The 14693-nt window shown below is 37.8% G+C and overlaps 1 protein-coding gene across 1 annotated transcript in view; it reads right to left on the bottom strand.

Annotated features, from left to right (window-relative positions):
- LOC105833193 (histone-lysine N-methyltransferase, H3 lysine-79 specific) overlaps nt 1-14693 on the bottom strand; it is a 224232-nt gene that overhangs the window by 30093 nt on the left and 179446 nt on the right. The window lies entirely within an intron of this gene.

Genomic DNA, 14693 nt, shown 5'->3' with positions numbered 1-14693 from the left:
CATATGGACATATTTTATATATATTTATATACGTTTTTATATGAAACACTTTTTCCCGGATGTTATTTAATTCTTTCTTCTTGATTATTATTTCTTTTTATTTATATACATATATACATATATACATATAATAGAGATTATGCCTAGGGTCTCGTCCGGATAGACTTTAACTATGTAGTAGTGCATCCCTGTACGTCGCATCAACAAAATTTTAAAACACGAAAACGCGTTCTAAGGGCCGTCTTGAATCCATGCGTGCCTTGAATACGCGCGCGTCTTTAACCCTTTGAGCCATGGTGTGCCACTGAGTGGCACACCAAGGTCTCTCCAGTTCGTTTTTAATTATTTTAACAATTTTTTAACCGTTTAAAATCAGTTTTTTTGCTTTCTGATAGTTTGGGATACCGTAAGGTATGTTTAAAAAATATATATGACCACAAATCGGTACTTATTTACTTCCTATAAATAAACATATACCCAAAATTTGCTGTTTTTTTTTTAAAGAAATTTATTTGCTCCCAGAGAAGAGCACCAATTTTTACAAAACTTTATATCTGAAACAATTTTGTTTCAAACAATTTCATTCAAAATAATCATTATAGCCTGAATTTTGTAACATTTTAAAAATGTTATATTACTCTGTTTATAACTTATAAAAAAATTTTTTTAAAATTAGGAAATAAAAAAATTAAAAAAAGCAAAAAATGGAACTGAAATCTTGCTACGTCCTCGTTGTCAATTTTGGGTAACGTTAAAAGCGGGACTCATTATAATTATTAAAAGTTTTAAATGCATATAAATTTATCACCTTCATCTTTTTTTGAACAATAATAAAAAGATCTAAAAACAGATATGCCATAAGAAATCTGAAACACCCTAAATACTTGATTTTGAATAAGTAACATTTTTACGACTGCAATATTGAATCTGCTATAAATTTTAAAAATCTGATTACAACAGATCTAATTACAATGAGTTTGTAATCAACACCCTAAAAAGCCCTAGATACTAAGTTTCACAAGAATTAGTTAAATTTTTAATTTTATATTCGCCATATTGAATCTGCCATTTTGAATTTTGAAAATCTGACAACGGATTCGTAATCAGCGACCCCCAAAACCCCTAGATACTAAATGTCACAAAAATTAGTTAAATTTTTAATTTTATGCTTGCCATATTGGATCCGCCATTTTGAATTTTGAAAATCTGACAACGATTCGTAATCAGCGACCTCAAAAACCCTTCGATTCTAAGTTTTATGGAAATTGGTAAACAATAAAGAATAATTCGTGGCTTAAAAGATTAAATACGTCCGTTATAATAGTTCATTATTTTTTTGTTTATCATTCAACACAGATCAGCACGTCGATCTTTTCGTTTCTTTTAGCTGTTTTCGTTTCCCATTTAAAACCCAAGTCCTCGCGGAGATACCGTTCTAGAGCTCCTAGAAACCATAAAGGGCACAAGCGCGGTTCCCTTTGGGATTTCTCAGGCGATGGAAGAAGATTGTGTAATCCGAAGAAAAACGATTTGCGTTCTCGAGAAGCTTCTTTTTTAGTTTCTCTGGATCATATCCTAGAGCTCCTAGTCGATCAAGGGAATCGGATCGCTGCGATCGAGGCGAATTCGCACGTTCCCTCGACGATTCCATCTAATGTTCCACCAGATATTCCTTCTCCTCCCTTAAAAGACAGCATCCATTATGGTGTCGCAAATAGATCCAGCACTTATAGAGAACAAAGCTGAGTTATCTCAGGGTCTTGATTCTGTCCTGTTGCAGCCCCAGCCAAAGGATACGTTGATGCAAACGATTGCCTTTGTGTCGCAAACGGAAGATAAGCGCTTAAATGAGATCTTTTCTCATTTTTTTCGGAAACCGAGATATCGTATCACATGCGTTCCCTTGTCGAACCTCTTTATTGGCCCGTCCACAACTTGGCATAGAGGGAACAATTCCGATCGAGTCCTTGATAGCGTTTACTTATTACACCTTCCTTCTTTAGACTCTGTCTCGGATGCACGTAACGTATCGTTCGCTCTTTCCTCCTTTCCTAAGGGGCTATCCGGAGCAAGATGTCTAAGAAGGCTTCTGTGTTTTTTGTATTGGCCTGTCCACCGCCTCGTTGTGAAATCATACTGCGCTCGTTTTTGCTCGCTCTGAAGAGAGACAAAGCCCAGGCTACGCATCAATTCCAACTAGAAGCGGTCTTAAATGCGTTCTGCAGGAGTTTGCGTTTTGATGTCGGAGGAGATGGACCAACTGTTACCTGAAGAAGGAAGAAAGGCCCTTTAACTTGTTGCTGAAAGATTCATTTCGCTGACCTTCAGTATCATCTCTCGTTGCAGCGATCTTTATTAAGCCTTTATTAAGCCGGCTCTGAATTTTGGGGGAAAATATACAGCGGATTCGGGCCAGATTGACGATTTTGCAGGCTTTTTTGCAGAGGAGATCAAGGAGGCTAAGGCCTGCGAGAAGGTTGGCAGAAAACTGAGTTCCAAACCCAAACTCCTTATCAGCAAAGCAGCCTCTCGGGTATAGCCACAATCGAAGTCAGTTTTGACACCGGGAAACGCAAAAGGCTCCACACGGCAAAACAATCCTCCATCTCGACGGAGTAGGATCAACGGTCGAGGGACAGGACTCGGAGGTCAGCTTCTCGCTCCCACCATTGTCTTTAAAAAACGTGAAAATGGCTATTAATCTAGCGAGTTTCTTTCATGCGAATTTCGTTCACTTGGGAACATATTACCTCGGATCCTGAAGTTCTCAACTGTATGGAGCTACAGAATTCCCTTCTTTTCTCTACCGTCAATGCACCCGTTTTTCAACAAACCAAACTTTATCTCTTTAACCGAAGCCCATTGCGACGCGGAAATCCAGCGTCTCATCAATAAGGGTGCCATTGCTCAAATAGAGCCTGGAGATATCGGAGGATCAATTTCTGTTTTCTTTTTTCCTGATTGAAAAGGCTTCAGGAGGGATGCGCTTTATTTTTAATATTAAGTACTTAATTTATAAACATATTTTCTCGTCGCATTTTAAGTTAGAAGATTGGCGTACAGTGATTCGCCTCATGTTGCCGGGATCGCAGACGGCTTCTCTCAACCTTGAAGACGCTTATTTTTTTATCTCGATTCACTCGAAGCACAAAAAATTTTTAATAAAGAGGAAAGACTTCAATTTTCAGCTTTACCCTTTAGGCTCACTACGACCCTTTACATCTTTACTAAGCTACTTTGTCTCGTATTTGCTTTTTTCCGGGTCCAGAGTCACGAGTCAGTCCTTTACTTGGATGATTTTTTTTTACTTGCTCCTTCCAAAGCCGCTTGCAATCTTAACGTCCAGGCTTAATTAATCTTCTTTCTTCTCTGGGTCTTGCTATTAATTTCCGCAAATCAGAGTTCAAACTTTCACATGAGCGCAAGTATTTGTGCTTTATCTTTAACTCTGCTCAGCATGCTTGATTGCCATTCTAGAACACGTTGTCATAATCTTTACTCTCTTGTGTCTAGCTTATTAAAAAAGTCCCATTGTTTGATTCAAAACTTCGCGAGCATGAGTGGATCTCTTGTGTCCGTTTGTCCAGCGATTCAATACGGCCTTCTTCATATTAAGATCTTTGAGTGAGTAAAATTTTTTGCTCTAGAGGACTCTTCGAATAACTTCTCGGCAGAAATGGAACTTTCCTTCTCATTCAAAAAGGATTTTCTTTGGTGGATTTTAATTTTATCGGGTCGTCACCAAAAGAATTTTATTCGTTCAAGCAATTATATCTTGGAAATTTTTTCAGATGCATTACTCACCGGCGGTGCCTCATGTTCTGTTAATAGTACCCATAGATGGTGGTCTAAAGAAAATCGTCATTTTCATATCAACGTTCTCGAATTAAAGGCAGTTTTTTACGTTTTTAGGTCTTTTGCGTCTGCATGCCGAGATTGTGACATTCTTCTGAAGCTTGATAACACGGCTGCTTTGTTGTACATCAATCATTTTGGTTCTGTTAGATTTCCACTTCTGTCGTCGATTGCAAAGGATATTTGGCAATAGTGTGAGGAGAGAAACATTTTCTTCTTTGCGTCCTATAAAACCTCGTCAGAGAACGTTGTCGCGGATAGCAAATCTCAGCGGTTGAATATAAATACCGAATGGTCTGTATTAGAGTTAGCCTTCAGTAAAGTTTTTCAACGTTTCGGTTCCTTCAAAATCGACCTGTTTGGTTCCATTGCAAATGCCAAATGCGACACTTACGTTTTTTGGCTCTCAGACCCCGGATTCTTTGCAGTCGACGCTTTTACGTTATCTTGAGAAAAATATTTTTTTACGTCTTCTCCCTCCTTTTATCTTGCTTTCCAAAGTGTACGTAAAATTCTTTATGTCAATGCCGTTTATGTCAATGAAGGTGTCTTGGACCTTTGCAGCCCTGGTTTCCTCTTTTCCAGCGTACGTTAATTGAGAACCCTTTAATATTCTCTCCGTTTATTAATTTTTTCTTTTCTTAGGTCCCAACACCCGACGGAAAACTCCTTTTTTCTGGCGGTAGGAAATTATCCCGCAAGCTTTTAAAGGACAACAAGTTTTAAAACCGGCACTGAACGCGATGTTAGCTTTGCTCGCCTTTTCAACGAGATGCAGCAATACTCACGCCCCCTGCGATCTTGATGGATTTTTTGCAAAAGTCGCTCGATCGATCCATTCTCTCCAGGGATAGAAGACGTCCTCGCCTTTTTGGCAATTGAATGAGGTAGTGCCGCCTCATTCCACTCTTAATACTTCAAGATTCGCGGTGTCTTTAGTTTTTGCGAATGAAATTGGCAATCACTTGTTGATACGGCGCTTCTGCAATGGAGCGGGTATTTTAAAAATCCCACGTCTTAAATATGATTTTATATGAGACCCAGCACCAGTGATTGTTAGGTTCACTAGAATTTTCCCTAGATATTCATACGAAGAAGCTCGTATTGTTATTCGTGTTATGTTCTGGCCAGCGTTGTCAAACATGGCTGCTATCGCGGTCTCACCGATATCCCTGACCTCAGATAAAATCCTTATTCGAATAACGAATCGTTTAAAAACTTTGGCACCGGGTCGCCCTTAACCCCTACTTTCGTTTTCGCGTTTTTTAGGTCACGATAATTTATGTTTAGCAGCGCTTATTTTGGATTATTCGGAGCGTACTGCAAGTTTGCGGTCGAAAGGTTGTGACTCCTTTTTCATTGTTTTAAAACGACCTTATGGCCCGGTGGGAAACCAGACTATAAAACGTTGAATACGGAGTTTGTGGGGTCGATGGATCATTTATGGCGCATAGCACACGCCATAAATGTTCACTTCTCTTGCAGTCAAGAAAGGAGTTCTTGTGGACCTTATGAAGAAAGTCGAAGGCTGGTCAGAAGAGCCGCGTATATTTGGTGCTTTTTATACCCGCTCAATTGTCTATTCTGACGTGTTTGCAAATTCCATTTTATCTGCGAGTATTTTTTCTACATTGCCTTTAACGAGATATTTTTTTTTCTCGTAAACTTCCTTTTTTTATAAAAAAAAAAATTGACGTGCTTTTATTTATTGGTGCAGCCAGATAATTCGCGTTTTGAACAGCTACATAGTTAAAGTCCATCCTGACATACTTCCCTAAGACCCTAAGCATACTTTATGGATTAAACGAACTCACAGAGTAAAGTTCGATCGTAATTATGCTGGGGGGTCTCGTCCGGATGAACCTTCCACTTTGGTTTCTGTTTGGCTTTCATCTGTTTCCACCCATTTTTTGGAGTTTGCGATTTACTGGCCTTTATTGTATTGAACATATCGTCGCTTTTTTTTTTAGTTTGAATAAAAGGAACATTAACTTGGAAACCGGTGAAAAAAGGTGTTAACTGGGAAGCCGGTTGAAAAAGGCGTTAATTCGCGCACTCAAATTTTTTGTTTCATTTTAAGTCCGAAACACTGCCGAAATAATTTTGGTACTCCATCTGTATGTGCATCAGTGCATAGGGTCACTGCACCAGTTAATGAACAAATAAGAAATTTACGATTTATATTATAAATTATAGTGCGTCAATAAACAAAAAATAATAATACATTATTCTATACTAATAGCTGTATATTTATTCTTTTAAAATGTTACATAATATTTCGAAGAAAATAAGAAAATAAATAAGTTTTATTTAAAAAAGTGAGGAAACGCCAAAAACACTAGTAAATGACCGGTGCATATTTCTTTTTTTTACGTAATATAATGACATTTTTAAATAAGAAATTATATTTTAATCAAATGTTTATAAAAAATATATTTCAAAATATCAATTAATTTACAATTTATTATTCTACACTGTTATTATTTTGATATTTTTCTTAGGTAGTCATTTACTGGTGACCGTTTAGCGACTGGTGCAGTGACCCTATTAATTTTTTGTTTCAATATGTTTTAAAATAGGCACCAAAATTATTTCAACTGCACAAAACCGTGAGCTATGTGCGATCTTACAAATAATATCCCTTTCCCTCTTCCACGACTATCTACCCTTCACCCTCCTGCCGTCCTCCTTCCTCTTTCTCCTCTTTCCCCCCACTTTTGCTCCTTTCGTCCTCCTCTCTTCCAATTAACGTACGAAATAGCCACGTTCGAAACGGCCACGTTTGGAATGACCATGTTCGGAACGGGAATGTCTCACTTGGACACAGTACAATTGAATACAGTGCAAATGGACACAAACTAACGTACACGGTTCAAGTGGACACGGTTTATTTGGACACAGGAATTTTGTACACCGTAAAGTTGTACACCGCAAAGTTGTACACCGTAAAGTTGTACACCGTACATTTATATACCCTACTGTTTAGGGCACCCCTATCGACGGGGTGGGTGAGGCCGAAGACCCCCCTTGCACCCCGCGTGTGTGTGGGGAAGGGGTGCGCGCGCGCGTGGCATTCTTTGCACCACATGGGTTTGCGACATTCCACGTAAAACAAAATGCTCGTTAAAATACTTACGTAGATATTTGATATTCATGTATTTTTTGCATGGCTTGTGCTAGACAGAGCATGCCCTTGTGGCCAAGAAGCATGAAGATATGACCGATGCTCATGTTCAAGTAAAACATACGTGGTCATTTCGAACGTGACCATTTCGGACGTAGCCATTCCGAACGTGGGTAAATTGAACTCTGTGCAATATTTCCCGTGGTCATTTCGAACGTGGCCATTTCGAACGTAAGCAAAATATATCCACTCGAAGTTCACCGAGGTTCATCCCCTTTTAAATTCAGCGAACCACTATATACAGTACTGGCAGTGCAATTTATATCAAAAGGATTATCTAAAGATGCACTTTCTAGTTTTTCAATGTCATTATCTTATAGCAGGCCAGGTAAGAGAGAATAGTTATAAATGTTAAAATTTTATTTTAAAAAATATTCTATTGTAAATTTACGTTTTGGCAATTGTTGCTAAGCTCGCGAATATTTCCCGTGCGCCGGACGCGCGCGGTTATGACCATATATGGTCATGCGGAGGGCCCATTGCCCCACTATACCAAATCCGCGGCACTACTTAAGCCGCTGCCGGACAGCGGGCCGCGGGATCAGTGATAATCGGGACTTAGTCGCAACATATCTCGAGCGAGCGAATATATAGCGCGCTATTTCAGAACCGCGCGCCGTATCTTATCACCTCTGAGTAAAACGACACGGCGCCTTCGTCGATCGCAAGTGTAAAGAAACTGCCTTGTAACTACAGAGAATAAACACTTCTTTTGTTAATTACTAATAACAAGTGTGTTGGTGACTCGAGGACCCTGCCAACGAAAGCCTCCTTTCGCGAGTTTCTACTCCTAAGGCAGCAACGAACCCAACAAGATTATTTGTCGCACCGTAAGGTACGGCAAAATCATTTTGTTGCACCGCTAGGTACAACAATATCAAAGTTTATTATTTACCACCAAACACAATATTTCTAATCCAACCAATGGACCAGGATATAATTGAAAATTTAAAAGGACGTTACAGGTTACAACTTCTGTGTTTTGCTTTAACTGCCCCAAAAAATAGAATTAACATCATAGCACGATACATGGATGCTTTGATTCCTCGCGCTCGTGCCGGGCACGCTTGTTCTCTCTGTCCGCGACCGGCAAGCAATAAACATGTGTGTATGTACCTCTAGTATTATAAGAATATAAGTGTTGAGAATTCAGCTAAATGTAGAATATATGTTTCCTCGACTTACCACTCTCCCTTCGGCTTCGAAATTTAACAATTGGCGACGAGAATGGAATTACACGGAAGAAAATAATATAAAGAAAAATTAAACTACGAGGGAATCAGACAATGGATAGAGAACTGAAAATTTTCGATTAGGTCAAGTATCGGTCAAAGAGTTCGAAACAGCCGTTGAAGGATGTATACTAATAAAAAAAAGAGAGATAGTATAAAGGAGGTAATATTAAATACAAGGAAAAGAAGGATGACGTCGCAAGGAGGATCCGGGACTTTAACGCCACGAGTTGCACAGGAGACGGCAATACCAAACTCATTGACTATTGAACCTTTTGATGCCGGTAATACGATCTGGAGAAGATGGCTGCAAAGGTTGCAAGGAGCGTTTAGAATTTTCAAAATATAAATGATGAGCGGGTATAGTATCTTCTACACTATGTGGGCCCTGCAGCGTTCGATATTCTATACGATAAATTAGACCCAGCGGATCTTTTTCAACAAACGTTCGAGGTCCTTACAAATATTTTGGAAGAATATTACGATCCTTTACCGTTGGAAATAGCGGAAAATTTCCTATTCCACCAGCGTCGTTAAGAAAGTGGTGAGAGTGTACAACAATTTGCGGCTGCTTTACATAAACTAAGCATTCATTGCAAATTTGGGGAGTACTTGAAGACGGTGCTTCAGAATCAGCTGGTATTTGGGCTAGCCAGCAAGAAAATCCAGACGCGATTGTTAGAAAAAAAAATTTTACCTACGACGAGGCCTTAAAAATAGCAACGACAATGGAACTCTCGGAGAAAAGCTCAGCATTGCTTCAGGTGTTGTTAATGCAGCCCACTGCTCAGGTGAAAGTCGTGCAGCTGGGAAAGAAGCAGCAGAGGAAGCCAGGACCGGGAAAGTTACGTACAGGACAAAAAGGAAACTTAATTATTCAAATAGTCGTTATAATATTGCGTCAAATAATCGTGCGAATGGTTATTTCCAAGGGAAATTTTAATGTTTGAGGGGTACAGCGAATAAACAAGTTAAATGTTTCAGATGCGGCAAAAGTCATTTAGCTTCGCAATGTACATTAAATAGAGAAATCCGATGTTCTGGCTGTGGCGAGAAAGGGCATCTTAAGAAAGTATGTTTTAAATTGAGGGAGCAAGCAAATCACTTAGAGGCGATACTGTACCTCAAGCATCCTCAATTCCGGAATAAATTTTATTGCACATTACTCGTTCAGTTGCACACCGTTTATTTGCACACCATTCAGTTGCACACCGTTCAGTTGTACACCGTTCAATTGCACACTGTTCAATCAAACGCATATTAAATATTCACACATTATGGCTGCGTTTGCAATGTGTATATGGGTTAGCGACTTGGATGGGGTGGGTGCGGGAGGGGAAGGCCGAAAGCTTCCCTTGCATCCACCCACCTGTGTATGTGTGTGTGTAAAGTATTTACTGCACCACATAGGTTTGCGACTTAAATGGTGTACAATTGAACGGTGTGCAATTGAACAGTGTGCAATTGAACAGTGTGCAACTAAGCGGTGTGCAAATAAACTTGTGTCCAAAAGCACCGTGTCCAAATGAACGGTGTGCATCTTTCCGTGTGCAAATGATCAGTGCGCATCTTTCCGTGTGAAATGATCAGTGCGCATTTTTCCATGTGCAAATGATCGATGCGCATCTTTCCGTGTGCAAATGAGTTGTGAGCAAGTGAACAGTGTGCAAGTGAGCGGTGTGCAAATGAATGGTGTGTAACTTTTACGTGTCCAAGTGAACGGTGGGCATTTTTGTGTGTGCAAATATCTAGTGGTCAAATTTTACGTGTGCATATAATTGGTATACATTTTTAATAAAATTTCTTTTGTGTCCAAATGCACAGTGTTCAAATGCACCGTGTCCAAATGCACCGTGGCCATTTAAACTGTGCGCAAGATATTGTGTCTAAATGCACCGTGTCCATTTAAACTGTGTCCAAGTGAATGCCACCCATGCATACATGTACAAAGATTAAATTCGGTTTTAAACTTTACAAACGCATAACATAAAACTAAATTTAGAAAAGTCTAAGTTTATGATAGGAGAAGTGCAGTATTGCAGATTTATTTTAAAGATCGTATGCATAAAGAAAAGTAAAAAAATGGAGGCCATTAGGGACATGCCGCGTCCACAAAGTATATAAGAAATAAGAATGTTTTTAGGTATAGTAAATTACTATGGTTTATACGTAATTAAAGTTCAATACTATATACACTAAACAGATTGCATAAAAGCATTCCGTTTGTATGGTCAGGGGCACAAGAACGAGCTTTTTCACGAGCAAAAGAAACATTTTTGAGTAACGAAGTATTGGCCCATTACGACGCGAAATTACCTTTAATCTTAGCCACTGACGCGAGTCCTTATAGGGTAGAGGCAGTTTTACCTTATCATTTACATTATCGGAAACGCAGCGAAAATACTCGCAAATTGATAAGAAGGCGTACAGTATTATTTATGGTATTAAAAAATTTCACTTATACGAAAATAAATTCACGCTATAATAACGGATCATAAACCGTTAATACAAATTTTTGCGCCAAAAAAAGTTTACCCTTCACAGCGCAATGAGAATACAACACTACGCAATCTTTTTACAAGGATTTGATTACACAATTAAATACAGGAAATCCAATGAACATAGCGTATTGCTTTCAAGATTGCCAGTACCAAAAATTAATACAACGATAGATGTCGTAGATGTTTTTCAATTAGAAGAATTACAAGAATTCCCAGTACCAAAAATTAATACAACGATAGATGTCGTAGATGTTTTTCAATTAGAAGAATTACAAGAATTCCCAGTAAATGCTACTAGCACAAAAATAAACTAAACTTGATCATTGACTAAATTTATTACTACGGGCATTGCAGGCAAGAAATCAATTATCGAGCGAATAGATTTAATCTAAATCAAGAAGAATTTAATGTGCAAAGCGATTTCATTTTGCGAGGTTTTTGTGCGGTAATTCCTACATCACTGCGCGTGAGCGTTTTAAAACAATTGCATACAGGTCTTTTTGGTATAAACAAAATGAAAGAAATTACTCGAGATTATTCCTAGTGGTCAGATATTGATTACAATATAAAAGAATTAGTAGAAAATTGTGCAGGTTGCAATAAAGTACGAAATAATCCAAAAGTGAAACAACATGTGTGGGAATCAGCAGAAACAGCGATATATCGGATACACACGGATTTTGTAGGGTCTTTCCTAGGAAAATATTTTTTTGTAATAAATGCATTTTCGAAATGATCCAAAGTACGAATTGTAAAAAACATTACAACGAAAATGATTATTAAAGAATGTAAAAAGATATTGGCGTCACATGGTATACCGAAAGTTTTAGTTACAGATAATGGAAGAGCATTTATTACAGGCTTTATTAAAAGTTGCGGAATTGTACATAAATATACAGTGCCTTACAATCCAACCACAAATGTTCAAGCAGAGCGATTATATAAACGTTTAAAAATGTATTGAAGCGTTCGAATGCAAACGAAAATAATCTCGAAGCTAAAATGGAGCAAATATTATTACAATACCGTGCTGCGCCACACGCTATTACGAAAGTGTCTCCAGCGGGATTATTTCTAGGCCGAAAAATACGTACAAAATTAAATTTAATGTTCCCGAAAGAGTAGGATGATATGTACAAGATTAATGAAACAATAGATGCGAGTTAACCTTTAGAGAGCCGGGATTTGAGATCTTAAAACTCCCTTTGAAAATGACCCAAACTTATGTCTTATATTATGAGTTTATTATATACAAAGTGGATCATGGATTGAGCCACAATAGTGGCTTTCCGGCCCGCTAAGGTAAGGAAAAAAATTTTTAATTTTTAATTTTGCAAATAAGGCTTATATAAGGATTTTTTGGGTCGCTGAATACAATGGTAACGTCAAATTTCGAAAATTTTCACTCCTAACTTTATTATTGTCCCCAAAAAGGTGAAAAATGCAAATATCGCAATTCTCCTTTAGCATTGCCCGGAGCTAACGACGTGAATGTAGAAAGTTTATGTAACTTTTTTCTTTTTTTTGTAGGTTTTTGTTTTTGTTTTTAAATTTAAAAAAATTTTTTTAATTTTATAAAATTTTGTTACTAAAAATTTTTCAAGTTTTTTTTGGATAATTATACAGGGTGTTTGGTAAAGATTTATGCAATTTTTATAAGCAGGTACAGCGCATTAAGCTGAACAGAAAAGTCCTTATCGTTTTTCCATTTTCGCAATAGTTAACGAGTTATAGACTCGTTAAATTTTCTGTATTAGCCCGGCCTACCGGCAAATGCAAGCGCGCTGAACGCCCAGCCGCGGCGGCCGCCCCTCCCTAGCGCTTGAACCTTAAGATTGCTAGGCGCGCGGGGGGAGTTGTTACAACAAGCGGCAATGGCTACGCACAATGTGTATGTGTACATACATGTGTACAAAAAATATCAGTTCTAATGCTTAAAGAAGCAATTACTAAATTTACTTTTTTTATTAAATAATAATTATTTTTAATAAAAAATATTTTTTTGATGATAGTCTTAAATGTCGTAAACTGTCATAAATTTTAAAAGAAGCTATTATCATGTGCTCAAAAACAAATTTATACTTCTTTAAACAACATTAGAAAATTTTATCGGTTAAAATGGAAATAACAACCAAATAAAATGTTTGTTTCAACTTTATATTCTTAATTAAAAATTAAATAACGAGGATATTTATATTTTTAATAAAATTAATCCTTGTGATAGACTTATAATACACGGAAAAAACTTTATGGTAAAAATTACTATGATAAATAATAAACGCGTGACAAGGAGGAATTATGAAAATTTTTATTATGTTTTTCATCAAATTACGATAATATTTACATTACTTATATGATATAATTCTCTGAAATTTCTTCTTACAGTTCGTGGTTACTATCATAAATAATAAATCATACATAATTTTACTATAAAATTTTCTCCGTGTAGATTTACGAATAGATAAATTTATTAAATGTTTAAAAACTTATAAACAATATTTATTTAATTCAAGAAAATTTTAGTATGTAGTATGTCGGCGCGCAAGGCGCGCTCTCATTCGCATAATTTAAACAATTTATATCTCGATTATTAGCAGACCACACCCATAACAATATTGGATTTTTATGTTCATCTCGATCCCATCTACCTTTTTATGAACAGTGACCAGTATGCTCTGGGACTCCCTGTATATTGGCTTTCCCGGCCCTCTAAAGATTATTAATAGAAAACCGCGTAGCTTGTAGAAACTATTTAGGCCACGAACAGTGGAGATAATGGGAAGAGTAGGAAAACTACATTATAAAATTTATTTGAATGATGGCCGAACTTGGAAACGACACATAAATCAGTTGTGCAAGATTAGTGAAAAAATGCCGAGCGGAGGATGGAAATGATTGATGATATTTTAGGTGGAATAAAAGAAACTGAGAAAGCTCTATATTGCTGCAACAACAGGAGGAAGCTAGCGCACAGGAAGCTAAGGAGATAGAATCGCGTCGTTCTACTAGGACTAATCAACCGCCGTTGTGGTACGGAGAATTCCGAAAACATTAAGGAAACTGTGAAATCATTTATTTTGATACACTAAAGAAAAGAAATGATAGAGTAGCAGGCAAGCCTTCTTAAAAAGTGAAGATGTTAGACGTGAGATTTGAAAGCCGCGCGCTGATGGTAAATAATAGAGAATTCGGAGCATTGCTAGGCAGTTATACGGAGCAAAAGGTTCGATACCGAGAGCACGTGATACGTGGATGCTCCGGTTCCTCGCGCTCGCGCCGGGCAAGCTCGCTCTCTCTGTCCGCGACCGGCAAGTAGTACACGTGTGTATGTACGTTTAGTATTATAAGAATATAAGTTTTTTAATTAATAAATTAAAAACATTTCCAAACAGCACATATTAATTGGCAAATAGTAAGCTAAAATTGTATTAAGATTGGCCAACAGTTGACCAATAGTAGGCCAATGAACTGTGCTACTATTGGACGAACAACGCCTTTTCCCCTTACCCCCATCCCTATCACCAGGACAAGGGGTATATAGGGACGGTTATAATCCAAGAGAGCTCAGTATCGGAGCTCCTAGCCCTGGTGATGCAAACTGCAACGTTTGCGAAACGTCAACGCAATGCTGTACCAGGACGCGGCGTGTATCCGGAAGCCCTTTCTATTGGAGGCAAGAATATAAATATTTGAGAATTCAGCTAAACGTTGAATATATATTTTTTCGACTTCATATACAGGGTGTAATGTAATCGGAAGCCATCCCGTAATGGAAAGATAGACGGGATCGAGATGAACATAAAAGTCCAATATTGTCTTGGGTTAGGTCTATCAATAATCGAGATATAAATTTTTCAAATTGTACGAATGAGAGCGCGCCGTGTGAAGAGCCGAGACGCTCGAGCTGTAGCGCGGCCCACT

The sequence above is a fragment of the Monomorium pharaonis genome, chromosome 9 (assembly GCF_013373865.1).
Source record: "Monomorium pharaonis isolate MP-MQ-018 chromosome 9, ASM1337386v2, whole genome shotgun sequence".
Classification (NCBI taxonomy): Eukaryota; Metazoa; Arthropoda; class Insecta; order Hymenoptera; family Formicidae; genus Monomorium; species Monomorium pharaonis.
The sequence above is the reverse complement of the archived record's forward strand: the minus strand, read 5'-3'. Positions and strand labels throughout refer to the sequence as shown.